Consider the following 13,867-nt stretch of genomic DNA (forward strand, 5'->3'; position numbering starts at 1 on the left):
AGCCCAGGCCCCAGAAGAAGCCATCTGCCCCAGAGCCAGTGAGAAGCGGCAGAAAACACAGGGCTTGGCCCCACACTGCTCTGCTCCAGGACAGCCTTCCTGCGCACGCACGTGCCCACCCCTCTCCCCCGAGGACTCCTGCCACCCTGGGAGCCCCACAGCTCCCATAACCCATCCTGGAGACACAGTCTATGCTTCCTATAGAACACAGGGGACACCAGAATGAGAGGGGATGCCGGGGATGTTAGATGACACCTCTGAACGGCAGATGGGAGGTGGAGGGACAGCCAGCTTCCCCCCTTCCCTTTCCCCAGCTCTTGTGAATATTGGGGTTCCCAGGTGGTAGGGGGCCCAGGTGGGTCCCTACAGTTCCCAGGCAGCCAAGGGCCAGTGGGTAATCAGGCCACAGCCCCCTTGTCTGCAGTGGCCTCAGGATTGGGCCAGCAGAGCCAGGTTGTGGGGAGCAGGCGTGGGGCCTCTGGTCCCAGGAGAGAGAAGCAGATGTCATCACTGGCAGAGCCTGGGCAGCAGGCGATCTGAGCCTCTGGCTTCTGTCACCTGTCTGAAGCCCCTGCAGTCCTGCAGGAAGGGCCCGGCTGAGGCTTGGGTGCAGAGCTGGGTGCTGTAGGAAGGGCCCGGCTGAGGCTTGGGGGCAGCCCTGGGTCCTGCAGGAAGGGCCCGGCTGAAGCTTGGGGGCAGCGCTGAGCTGCATCTCTTTTCCTCAGGGGTGCTTCTTTGCCTGAGTCGCTGGGGGGCCACCCATCTCCATCTGGGGTCTACACTGCCCCTGAGGGATTCAAACCAAGTGCTGGCTTTGCTGCCTGAGACTGGGTCCCGAATGGCGCAGCTCTGCTGTGAGCCCGGTGGAATGTGCCCTGCGGCCATCCACACAGCGGCCGTCCACACAGGTGTCCAGGGCTTGTCTGGAGTCTGGTGGTCATGGCGTCACCACTGGAAGCACGACCCCCAAGCCTCCAGCCACAGCCCCAGCAGGTCCAGAGCAGCTAGAGATGAGGTCAAGAAAGGTCCTCCGTCCTGGGCTGGGGAGGCAAGACTGGGGTCCCGACAGCAGGCCAGGACCCCGGGTCCACGACACCCAGTATTCGATGGTCCTGACTGTGGCCCAGCGGCACAGCATATCGAGCAGGTCCCTGAATCTCACTGCCCAGGAGAGGTGGGCAAGTAGGACCTCAGGCCCCTCCCAGGCAGCTGCTGGGAGGACACAGGTCCTCTTGGGAAGGAACAGCCACACAGCTGTGAACTCACACCCACACCAAAAACCCGCTCCTAAGGCCGCTTCTGTCCCAGGAAGACCAGAGGGGCTTTTCCAGTCTATCAGAAGCCAGGGTGGATCACCAATGCCATTTCTCCTTTTGGGGCTGAACAGGGCATTCTGTTCAGCTGAGATCAGAGGCAATGCTCTCTGTTGAGGGTAAGGACGTGGAAAATGAGGAACTGTCCCAGCAGGGCCAGCCTGCCCTGGGATGCAAAGCTCTCGGAGGACCAGGCGCAGGGAAGCTGGGCTTGGGGCGAGGTCAGCTTGCAAACAATGTCGTCAGCCTGGCAATCTTGGAGGACTTGTTTCCAGCAAAACCCCCACCAGCCAGAGACCAGGGCAGAGCGGCCTGACCCCTGGCGCACCCACTCCAGCTGCCTCCTCCGTGCAGCACTGGGGGAGGGGGACCAGCACCTGGAGACTTCCAGGGACAGCATCCAGTGCTGAAGTGGGAAGCCACAAGCCCTGCCAGAGGGGTCCCCTGGAGAGGAGGGATAGGAGGGGCAGGGACAAAGGGCGGTGCTGTGCAGGGGGAGGTGTCTGTGCACCCCTCAGCTGGGCAGGGTGTGGACGCGCCAGGACAGGGTAGCACTCCCTGACCTTCACGAAACTCAAGATACTGGAAAACCCACAGGAACACACGCGGGACCCAGGCACACCCAGGACACGGACATGAGGTTTTCCACCCCCAGGGCACACGCCAGTGAGACGCACGGCCTGGGCCCCCAGGAGTTAACTTGCAGCAGCCCTGTCAAGTTCACACAAAACTGGTAGGGCCTCCCAGCCCCTGGGAACCTGGCAAGCCCCAAAGCACATCCCAGGGCAGCCCAGGGGCAGAGCTGACTTTGCCTGCTAGCTGGACCCTGGGTTCTCCCTGGCTGGGGTGTCAATGTGTGAGCTTTGAGGGACGTGTGGACCTGGCTTTTGGCTGGATGCAGGACGGGCTGGGCCGGTTCTGCGGAGGCGTTGGGTGTCTGTGAAGCTGGCTCTCGGCAGCCCCCTCCCAGCCTCCTCCTTGCCTGCGGGGCTCCGCACACCCCACCCCTAGGAACCCTCATATATTCGGACACCCCTTTCCCCCGCTGCTCTTGGCAGGCCCTGGAATGGGATCCCCACTGTGGGGTGAGGGGCAGTGCAGCCAGGTGGGCAAGGAGACTGGGTGGGTGGCCTCCTACCCAGGCTACCCCATCAAAATCCTACATGCAGCCGCCTCTCGAATTGGGTTCCTGTGAGCAGCACATCCCACCCCTGACCGAGATGCCTTGAGAAGCTGGGTCTCTGCATTTCAGGGGCGGCCCCCAGCCCCAAGATGCCCCTGCACCAGCTTCGGGTGCCCGGGAGGCCTGGCAAAGGGACCAGCTGCTCCTCACTGGCTGTCACTCCCACAGCCATTTTCTCCCTAGAAACTTTCCTCCAACCAGACAGCTCTGCTGGCTCCTGCGGGGCCGCTTTCATCGCTCCCAGCCTGGTTTCATGCCAAGGCCTGAAAGATGCCGTCAGCTTCCCAGCATTGCACAGCCACCCAAAAACCAGCTCTGGGATTTGCCTGGGAGGAAAAGCACAGCCTCAAACTGGGCCTATCCAGACCCGTTTTGCCTACCAAGGAGGCCCTCCAGGAAGGAAGACGAGGAGCTCACTTCCCGGACACCATGACGGGATTTGTGAAGGATACGGGTGTTTCCATTCCGACTGAAGCTTGCTGATGCCTCCTGGCATGACGGGCTGCCCCTGCCGCTCGGGGTCTGGGTGGGCTCACGGCTGCCCTCCTTGCTGCCCCACGTGGAGGGTACTGGGGTGAGGCCGGCCACTGCATGTCACAAGTGGCACAGCCCGATCCTGCCTTTGCTGGACACCTTCACCCCGGGAGCCCCAGGCTCACGCAAAGCCACACACAAAAGGTAGCCCACGTCGATAAAAAGCACTTTGTTTAATTTTATTAAATCGATCTGTACAAAAGTTAGCATGGTTTGGTCAGAAAGGAGTGAAGGCAGCAGGCGAGTGAAGGTGTGTCCTCCCCACGCGGTACCCAGTGACACGCTGCATAAAACAGGTCTGTGGTGGCTCCCCACCCCCACCCCCACCCCCAAACAGAAGCAGAGACTTTTTTTTTCCTACAAAAAAGCAGGAAAAGTAGAAGAAGTAAAAAGAAGCAACTTCTCGGATGTATTTAAATCTACCCAGTTTAAAGGCACAGGTTTCCGTGAAGCAGGTGCTATCATGTGCTCTGTGCTCAGCACACAGGGGAAACGGTGCAGGTAAATCAGATATTATTCACCTAGAACTAAGGCCCTAATGACGGTTAGTGGAGAAGGTTTAGTTTCACAGCTTGGTAGGTGGCACTGGTGCCTGTGAGCCAAGATCAGTTCTGAAGGCACCACTTACCAGGAATTCCTGTGTCCTATCATGTGGCACAGTCGTGGGCAGGGACCCAGGAATTCCTGTATCCTATGTGTCCTACCATATGGCACAGTCAGGGGAGAGACGGAGTCCTGCTTCCCAAACCCCAAACTGACACTGGGTGCTGGGGCACCCCAACCTGATCAGAGATGCCACAAGGCAAGTCCCTTCTCCTCCCTCTGGTTTTCGGCTGCCAAGCTCGAGGCATGAGGGGCCCAGTCCTCCCAGGGACCTTGGGCCCTCTGGGCCCTCCAGGGCGGCCTCCCAAAAGCTGAGCAATGTGATGCCAGCCAACACCTGCAACCCTACCTCCTGCCTGCCCTCAAGGAAAGCTTCCCAGCTTCCATTTTGTCTTAAATTCTATTCTTTGCCTGAATTACCTCAATTAAAGGTAAAATAGAACATAAATATATCTTTAACAACTTTCAAAAGAAACACATTTAAGCTTCAAAAATAAGAATTATCAAAAACATAACAATAAAAAAGATATGTGTTAATCACAGCCAGACCTTATGTGGGTGCACTCTGCCAGCAAGGAGACGCCTCAGATCTGACAGGTGGGTCCCAGAGATGCTCAAGCAGGTGCGTCCCTGGAGGGTCTGTTGACAGACACCCTGGACAGCCCATGCAGCCATCGTCGAGGGAATGTGGCCATGTGTGCAGGGGTTCTCAGCACTGAGGCCGGCCTGGACCTCAGAGTACCCTGCAAGGCCCCTGCCACCCCCTCCTTTGGTCCTTGGGCTGTGCTGCCGTTTCTCCTCTACCGAGATGCAAAGTGAAGGTGCTGGTGCCGCCAGTCCTCCCAGAAGGGGGACCAAATGGCAGCCCTTCTTTGTGGAATAATCCTGCCACCTCAAAAAGAGAGAGAAAAGGGAGATGGAGCTCATCCATCAGCGGAGGTGTGGCCATCTGGAGGCCAAGGGCCATGGGCAGCAAGCACGTTTCCCTGCAGACTTCAGCAGGCACTTGACAGAGCTCAGCCACTGGGGTCTCCTCCTGCCCTGGCCACACACACTGGGAGGCCTCAGAGGCTAGTCCATCCGGGCTGGGACAAGGCTGTCCCCCCAGTGCTGAGTCCTTCCCCATGGCCAGGCCCTTAGGGCCTGGTCAGGGTGGTGTACACCAGCTGGTCCCAGTGACTGGTGGGGCTGTGGGTGGGCAGCAGGGCCAGGCCATTGAGCAGGGACAAGGCATAGGGCCAGCATAGCTAGTGGAAGCAGGGGTACTGGTAGAGGCCGGGCAGGTAGCTGGGGTAGGCGCTGTAGTAGCTGGAGGCCTGCAGGTCACCATAGTTGCCCTGTGCTCCAGTGAAGGGGCTGGCACAGGACGGCGCTGGCCTGGCCGCTGCAGTAACCGTAGTTGGGCAAGCCTCGGGGCTGGTCACTGTAGTGGCCAGGGTTCAGCTGCTTTGTCTTGATGTGTGGCCGCAGTGGACCCATCTCGGGTTACACAGAGGCCAACAGGGCACTCTCGTGGGCCAACACGGGGGACGCCCTGGTGTGGAAGTAGGGGCTCCGGTATGCATAGCCGGGCTCAGGTGGAGCAGGGCTGCCCAGGGGCAGGTACTGGTTGAACTCATGGACTTGACGGCATCCATGGTGCCCTTGACCTTGCTGGTGAGCTTCAAGATGTCCACGTTGCTGAAGTCAATGTTCTGGAGCCCTCTGTCCGCCGTCCGGCGTCCCTCCAGCTTCAGCTCTGGCTTGGTGCCTGCCTGCTGCAGCTCTGTCTTGGGAGTGCTGGGCAGGGTGGGCGGCCCATGGATCTGCCCTGGGGACAGGAGAGCAGGCTTCAGGAATGAATGCCCCTTCTGTGGGGTGGGTGGGGCTGGCCAGGCTGGAAGGGGAGAGACACCGGCGCTAACTGCCAGGGGGTATCAACCAGCTTTTGATTTCTTTACATTTCCCAGAAATTCCAGCAAAGTCAGACCTAGACCTCACTCCTCAGCTGAGAAAATTCTGTGAAGCACTGTGCTATGGGAAAACCTGAGGCCCCTCCCAGAGACCAAGGTTGGGGGAAGAAGCTCACAGGCCCAGCCTGGCCAGAGCTGGCATTTACAGGGCACTGAGGGACCACCCAGACCCTGTTCCCCTCCGGGCCAGCCAAGCACTCTGAGACTGGCGGGCATCAGCCAGCCTGACTGAGGCCCTGGCAGGATTCCACTCTGTCAGTCTGGCCCCGAAGCCAGGGCTGCTGAGCGCCCTGTAGGCACTCAGCATTCGACTAAGTCTTGCTGAAAACACCACCTCTCGGGGTCCCTGCCAAGCAAAGCTGTCAGCCCCTCAGCACTTGCGGCGACTAAGCAGGTCCCTTGTGCACCAAAGACAGAGGTGGCCGGGGCCTTGGGGGCTTTTTCAGGGGACCCGGGGAAGGCCTGGTTCTCTTGAGGGTGCCTGCCCTCTTCCACCATCATGCACACATCCCAGTCAGACACTCCACAGCTGCCTCCCACACCAGGAACCCTCAGACATGCCTGGGGCCTGCAGACCAACTGTGTGGTTGCTGTGGTGGTGCGCATCTCCAAGCCCTGCTTCAGCCTTGTACAGGGCACTGCTGCCAGGGTGCGGTCCCAGCTCCACACGGGAGTCCCAGTCGCTCTGGCCGGCCTTGGCACTCTTTCTGCGCCGTGGCTGGTACTTGTAGTCGGAGTGGTCCTTCTTGTTCTACAGGCGAAGCTGCTCTGCCTCCTCCATGAACGGCTGCTTCTTGCTCTTGCTTAGCAAGCTGCAGCACAGGGCAGAGGCAGGGATAGCCAGGGCACCCACTGTGCCCTCGGCACGGGCACATATCACGGGGAAAAAGGTAGTAGAGACTGGGGCAGGGAGGCTCTGACCAGGGAAACCCACCTGCCGTGAGCCCCGGAGCCTCGCGAGGCACCAGGCAGCACGTCTCTCTGGAAGAACGAGTTGGTGGGAGAGGGCAGCGCCTGTTTGGGGGGGTTGGTATGCTTATGATAGTCAAAGAACAAGCCCCACACCTCACATCCTTCCTCCTTCTACTTCCCCCCATTCCGGGTCTGCTGTTCCCTCCCTCTGGGGCTTTCTAAGGGACGCGGGCAGGACCCAGCTGGTGGTGGACAAAAGCGAGGCTTCCCAGGAAAGGTGCCAGCCTCCATGGGGCAGCTGGGCTGCTGGCCCTCCATTCTCAGACATCCAGAAGCCCTGGCAGGGCCCAGGCGCCCGTCCTCACTGAGCCTCATGACACTTTCCCTGGGACTCTTCCCAAGGCTTACCTCCAGCCACCTGTGTGGCAGGACTTGGGGGAGCAGGGGGTCTGCAGTCGACAGCGCCCCGTGGCTGTGCCCTAGATCCAGACAGAAGACAAGAGGTGCAGATATGCAAGCTCCAACCTCCCGTTTTCCAGGTGAGGAGCAGGATACTGGAACCAGAGCCCCAAACCAAGAGAACCGTTTTAAACCATTTTAAAGCAGAAGACATTTGGTTGGGGCGGCCTGTCCTGAGCAACAAGTTCTTCACGCTTCTGGAAAACTGCCCAGCTCCACCTACTGGTCGTGGAGATGAGCACCCTGTCATCTCCACTCCTGCCTTCCTTGCTTCCAGCAGAGAGTGGCCAGGAAAGGGAGAAGCTGCGGGGAGGGTACTCGCAGACAAACCTGCTGCCCATGCACCCGCCTGCCCCACTCCCTCCCAACGGGTGGTTCAAGAGCCAGAGGGGCTGAGCCCTTTCTAAGGAGGGGGCACCTCTAGAGAGCTGCATGCAGCTAGTTGTGCCAGGCGGGCCTCTCGGGGCTGGGGCTACTCACAGCGGCTAGGGGGCACGTTGGGGTGCCAGCCATGGCCCTCCGCTGGGTGTTCCCCGCCAGGAGAACTGGCTCCAGAACGCAACCACTATGAGGGTTCACACCCGAGGCGCTGCCCTCTGCGGACCCCAACTCCCATACCTGGCGCCAGACCCCGGCTGGCCAAAGGGTGTGTTTCCACGGGGACCGCCCTGAAACCCGTCCCAGGTGCAGAGCCTGGAGCCTGCCTGAGGCCGCAACCTCCGCAAGCGCTGAGCCCTCTAGGTCCCCGCTAGCAGTCCGAGACCAGGTGCGGCCAGGGTCCCGAACCCCGCCTCTTGGGCCCCGGCACTCACAGCCACAGCTTGCCCAGTGTCTTGCTGAGCTCGGCGTTGTGCAGGTGCGGGCACTGGTCGGCCAGCTTGCGGAGCGCCACCTGCGCCCACACCATGAACGCGTTCATGGGCCGCTTCACGTGCGACTTGGCTTTGAGCGCACCCCCGCCGCCGCCGCGCAGCGGCATGGGCACCAGGCTCCAGTCGTAGCCCTTGAGGACAAGCGACATGGCGTCGCGGATGAAGGCTGGGAAGCGCTTGTCCGCTACCTCGGCTGCCTGGCCCTGGGCGCCCCCCACCGCGCCCCCCGCGCGGCCCAGGACCTTGGAGCCCGCGAGAGACAGAGGCGCGTCGGAGTCCGAGTCCTCCACGTAAGACATGGAGCTGGCGGTACCGGACGGGCTGCAGGGCGGCTGGGCGCGGGCCTCGCTCATGTCCAGCATCGGGGCCGCGCGCGGAGGTGCGCGCACCAGAGACGCGCACCGGGGCTGGTGCCCGGGGTTGCGGTGCCGCCGCTCCGGGACCCGAAGTGGCGGAGCGGTGGCCCCAACCCTCGCGGACGCCACCGCCGCCGAGACTTGGTTCTGGCTTTGAGATCTGCAGCAAGTTTCTTTAAGCAGCGGCGCCGCGGCCCCGCCCTGCGCCCGGCTGCCCATTGGCGGAGCGCGCCCTCCCCCGGAAGCGGAGCCTAGCCGCCCCCGCCCCACCCATAAGGAAAGCCCCGCCGCTCTCGCGGCGCCCCGGCCCGGCGCCGCATCACGTGGGCCCAGCGCCCAACGCCTGGAGCTCCCCACTCTGGAGCCCCGGGAAGGGAAGAGGGCCAGGGAGGCCGGATGGGCGCAGGGGGAGTCTCCGGCGCTCCTCTCCTCTGCGGGCACTGCGCGGCTCCTGGGAGTGCGTCCCCCGTCCCGACGCTCAACTAGGAAGCGGGTCCTCGGGCCCCTCCCTTGAGACAGACACACACACACACACACACACACACTCACTCACTCACTCACTCACTCTCTCTCACTCAAACAGCCCGTCTCGCGCTCGAGGTCTCGTCCGCAGCCTGAAGGCGCGGGGTCAGCTGCTGCCTGAGGTCCAGGAAAGGGTCGGGTTACGCTGTGCAGCGGCCAGGCCCCGGCTCTCCGCCCGCAGGGTCGGGGCGAGGGGAAGAGGAGCCCCCAGCTCGTCCAGAGTCTGCGGACAGCGCACGTCCAGGTAACGCGCACCGAGGGGCCGCGGCTTGGAGCTGGGGAACCCTGGGCCGCCCTCCCCTTACGGGTGCGAGCGTGGAGTGCACGGGCGGGATCGCGGTCCCAAGGGCCGGGCAGTTGGAGGGGACGGGAGCGCTGGGCGGGGCCTGCGCTGACCCGGGCGCTGAGTTCCTGTGGCTGACTGACGGATGGCGTGGCTGGACGCGGGGGGGCCCCTGGGTCTTCTGGGCGTGACTCAGGCTCTGGGGCGGGGAGGCCCTCGGAGGTCCGGCAGAGGCGGAGGCCGCTCCGAGCCTGTGAGCCCTGGGCGCCTGCGGAGGTAGGGAGAGGGCGGGGTGTGCTGCCCTGGTGGGGACCGCCGGGTCTGAGAGGGGACACTGCACCCCGAGGCGAGCGCCCAGCCGCGGCTCCTGGTCCCTGCCCAATGCCGCCCCTGCGAGGTGGCCTTGGCCGGCCGTCCCCTAGGGTGGCTCGGATCCTTTCAGCCAGCGCTCTGGAGGTGACGGGGCTGCACCATTCTGGGTCAGGCAGCCAACGCGGGACACGCGCATCTCCGAGCTTGAGGCCCACGAAACCCAGGTGACCGACCGCGCCGGTGCCCCCAAAGTGTCCACGCCCGGACTGATGGCCTCAACAGTCCCTGAGCCACGCTGTCTCCCCGGCCCGGCCGGCAGAAGGAGCTGATCCGTTACCAGAAAAGTCCAGATGCAAAGTCGGGGTCGTGCTGCCGCTTCCTGTCCGTGCACCGCACCCACCTGGGGCAGCCACCGACCGCGCAGGACGCGCCTCCTACCCCCCACACAGGCCGGGCCCAGAGCTGGTGCCCCCCGGCCACCGCCCGCCCCCAGTCCGCAGACCCCAGGGCCCCTGCTGCTTTGCACTGGAAACAACCCAAGCCAGCCCCAAAGCTGAGGGGGGCAGGGTCTTTGGAGGAAGCATTGGCCTCCGGGCTGAAGATCCAAGCCCCTGGTACCTGCCGGGAGGGGGCGTCTCATCTCTGCAAAGGGGCAGCCCCACTTGGCCAGGTCAGAGGAAGCATCAGTGGAAAGGCCGACTGCGCACTTGGAGGCTCCAGGCATCACAGGTGGGGAGCTGGTTGCCAGCCAGGCCTGCCCCTCTTTCCCACCCCACCGTCTCGGTTGGCTCTGGCACTTGCTTGGGAAGATCCTCATCTCTGTCTGCAGTGCCCTTTCCCCCTGGAGGCCCTGCGTTCTGCTTGGGGTCCCAGCATCCTTCTGTGGCCCTCAGAGCATTGCCTGGGGCACCCACGGAACTCATCTGTTAGGCCTGGGACGCAGGTAGGTGGGAGTGGGAGTTTAAGTGGAGGCAGTGAGGGTGGGGGCCTAGCCCAAACGGTACCACTTTCCACCCCCTGCCCCTGGGAGAGCATACACCACCCACTCAGGCTCACAGTGTCATCCCGGTGAGGACCTCCATGGAGAGCTCCTCTTTACCAAGGAAAAGCAAAGTTGCATGAGGTCTGCAAGCAGGCAAAGTGACCTCTTCCCGGCTCCCCACCCACCACAGAGGCTTCAAGTTCTTGGGACACCAACAGGGGACTCCAGCGCCCCTGGATGAAGGGAGACTGAGGTTGGCCGGGGCATCCAGGGTATGACCCGGGGGCACAATGGTGCAGCCAAGACCCTGCCCCAGGCTCCACCAGCACCTGCTCCTTTCCCCAGGCTGCAGTAACCACCAGGGGAGGTGCTGGGTGTCCAGCTGCCACAGGAGGGGTGGGGAGGTGGGGAGTCTCTGTGGCAGTCGGGGCCTAGGCCAGCCAGCTGAGTACGTGTTGGTGCACTCCTGGGAGGGCAGTATGCGGGTGAGAGTCCCCATGCAGGAGGATGCCCAGAAGCCCCCGTGCTTCCAGAGTCATCTCTGGTCCACCATGAAGTCCCCAGGAAAGTGCCCTTGTCTTCTGTGGGTGTGAGCCACTAGACCTGAGTGGACACTGGGACGGGGCTTTCAGAGAGGGTGGTGTTGCATGGTTTGAGTGTCACCAGGTATTAATTAAGCACTTGCTGTGTGCCAGGCACTTTCCCACACAGGACGGAGCTGGACCACCCTCACAGCCCCTGCCCTGAAGACGCTGGCCTTGTGGAGGGAGGCGGGCAGCAGGTAACTCCAAAAGCACCTCTCAGAGGTGGGGACTTCAGGAAGGATGGTATGGGAAAGCATCTTTGGTGTCATTTAAACTGAACCCTGAAGCTTCTGACCTCCTGCAGGGAGAGGCCAGGGTGTTCCCTGGGGAAGCTAGTGCAGAGTGATGACAGGACAAGGACCCAGGGGTGGAGAGTGGAGGGGCAGCCATCGGAGCCACCTCTGAGTCTACCTGATGGGCCCATGGGGGGACCTGCACCCCCTCCTCCCATCTCCCATCCCTGCCCCAGCCCTTCAGCTGGGGCCAGCTCCACCCTGTGCGCATGGCCCCACCCACCCTGACCTCATCACCTGCTAGTGGGCCTTGCAGTTTCAGAGGGAGGACCTGATAGGGGAACCTGGACCAGGGCTGTCCCCTGGCCATGAGTGCCAAGCTGGAGAGCTGGTGTAGAGGACATTTCTAGCTCCACATAACCTGGCCTGGGTGTCAACGACAGCTGCAGAGAAGAGTGTGGGCGATCAGGCTTTGCTGCCTATGAGATGGGGCAGGGATGGCCTGGGGGATGCTTCCAGATGAGAGACCACCCCACCCCACCTGTGGCTCCTAGGGATGGCAATCCCGGAGGTGCGTGTGTTTGTGTGTATGTGTGTGTGGTGTATGTGTGAGGATATATGTGTGTGATATATGTGCTTGGATGGCTTGTAATGTGTGGTTATGTGTATGGGGTCTGTGTATGGTGTGTGTGGTGCACTCGAGGCAGCTAAGCAGGTTCCTCGTGCACCAAAATCGGAGGTGGCCAGGGCCTTGGGGGCTTTTTCAGATGACCCAGGGAAGGACTGGTTCTCTCGAGGGTGCCTGCCCCCCTCCAACATCGTGCACCCATCTCAGTCAGAAACCGCACAGCTGCCTCCTGCACCAGGGACCCTCGGACATGCCTGGGACCTGGAGCCCACCTGTGTGGTCGCTGTGGTGGTGCGGGTCTCCAAGCCCTGCTTCAGCCTTGTACAGGGCACCGCTGCCAGGGTGGGGTCCCAGCTCCCCGCCCGAGTTGCAGTCACTCCGGCCGGCCTTGGCACTCTTCCTGCGCTGTGGCTGGTACTTGTAGTCGAGGTGGTCCTTCTTGTGTTGCAAGCGAAGCTGCTCTGCCTCCTCCATGGAGGGCTGCTTCTCTCTCGCTCAACAAGCTGCAGTACAGGGCAGAGAGAGGGATGGCCAGGGCGCCCACTGTACCCTTGGCATGGGCACACACCGCAGGGGAAACCGGTAGCAAAGGCCGGGGCAGGGAGGCTCTGACCAGGGAAACCCACCTGCTGTGGGCTCCGGAGCCTCGCGGGGCACCAGGCAGCACCTCCCTCTGGGAGAACCAGCCAGCGGGAGCCCGCAACGCGTTTGAGGAGGTTGGTATGCTTATGACAGCCAAAGAACAAGCCCCACACCTCCCATCCTTCCTCTTTCTACTACCCCTCATTCCGGGTCTGCTGTCCCCTCTCAGGGGCTTTCTAAGGGAGGCAGGGGAGGCGGGCAGGATCCAGCCGGCAGTGGACAAAAGTGAGGCTTCCCAGGACGGCTGCTGGTCTCCAGTGGGCAGCTTGGCTGCTGTCCCTCCATTCCCAGACACCCATAAGCCCTGGCAGGGCCCAGGTTCCTGTCCTCACTGAGCCTCAGGATACATTCCCTGGGACTTTTCCTGAGGCTCACCTCCAACCACCTGTGTGGCAGGACTTGGGGGAGCAGGGGTCTGCAATGGACAGCACCCCGTGGCTGCGCCCTAGATCCAGACAGAAGGCAGGAGGTGCAGATATGCAAGCTCCAAGCTCCCGTTTTCCAGATGAGGAGCAGGATACGGGTACCAGAGTCACAAGCCAAGAGAACCATTTTAAACCCAAGTAGAGGACATTTGGTGGGGGCGGCCTGTCCTGAGCAACAAGTTCTTCACGCTGCAGTCCTAATTTCTGGAAAACTGACCTGTTCCATGCACACACATTGCGCCCCGTCATCTCCATTCCTACCTCTGCCCGAGGCGGCCAGGAGAGGGCGAAGCTGCGGGGAGGGTACTCACAGGCAAACTTGCTGCCCACCCACCCGCCTGCCCCACTCCCTCCCCATAGGTGGTCCAGGAGACGCAGGGGCTGAGCCCTTTCTAAGGACGAAGCACCTCCAGAGACCTGCATGCAGCTCGCTCTGGTGCCTGGCGGGTCTCTCGGGGCTGGGGCCATTCGCAGCGCCTGGGGGGTACCGCGGGGTGCCAGCCTGGACCCTCCGCAGGGTGTTCCCCACCAGAACTGGCTCCAGAGTGCATCCGCCACGAGGGTGCACACCCCAGGCGCTGCCCTCAGTGAACCCCGACTCCCATACCTGTCGCCGGACTCCGGCTGGCCAGAGGGTGTTTTTCCGCGGGGACCTGCCCTGACATCCACCCCGGATGCAGAGCCCAGAGCCTGTGTGAGGCCGCAACCTCTTTGCCTTCCAGGCCCCCGCTCGCAGTCCGAGACCAGGAGCGGCCACGGTCCCGAACCCGGCCCGGGGCGCCGGCACTCACCGCCACAGCTTGCCCAGCATCTTGTTGAGCTCGGTGTTGTGCAGGTGAGAGTACTAGTAAGCCAGTTTGAGGCGCGCTGCCTCTGCCCACACCATGAAAGAGTTCATGGGCCGCTTCACGTGCGGCTTGGCTTTGAGCGCGCCACCGCGCACCAGGCTCCAGTAGTAGCCCTTGAGCCCCTGCGACATGGCGTAGCGGATGCAGTCCGAGAAGCACTGGTCTGCCTCCTCCGCCTAGTCCCCGGCACCCTCCACCCGCCCTCCTGGGTGTTCGCCCCCGGC

General features: G+C 62.5%; 2 pseudogenes across 1 annotated transcript; both read right to left on the reverse strand.

Annotated features, from left to right (window-relative positions):
• Positions 1-3,376: 3,376 nt before the first annotated feature.
• On the reverse strand, positions 3,377-8,389 carry LOC117079997 (annotated as a pseudogene). The gene is made up of 3 exons (XR_004435677.1): positions 7,769-8,389; positions 6,162-6,397; positions 3,377-5,443 (listed from the first exon to the last, which is right to left on the reverse strand). The product of XR_004435677.1 is annotated as a transcription factor SOX-8-like (transcript).
• A 3,011-nt stretch (positions 8,390-11,400) lies between these two features.
• Positions 11,401-13,218, reverse strand: LOC117079817 (annotated as a pseudogene).
• Between the last annotated feature and the right edge of the window lie 649 nt (positions 13,219-13,867).

This window comes from Trachypithecus francoisi, unplaced genomic scaffold (genome assembly GCF_009764315.1).
Source record: "Trachypithecus francoisi isolate TF-2019V2 unplaced genomic scaffold, Tfra_2.0 Contig00226, whole genome shotgun sequence".
NCBI classification, from domain to species: Eukaryota; Metazoa; Chordata; class Mammalia; order Primates; family Cercopithecidae; genus Trachypithecus; species Trachypithecus francoisi.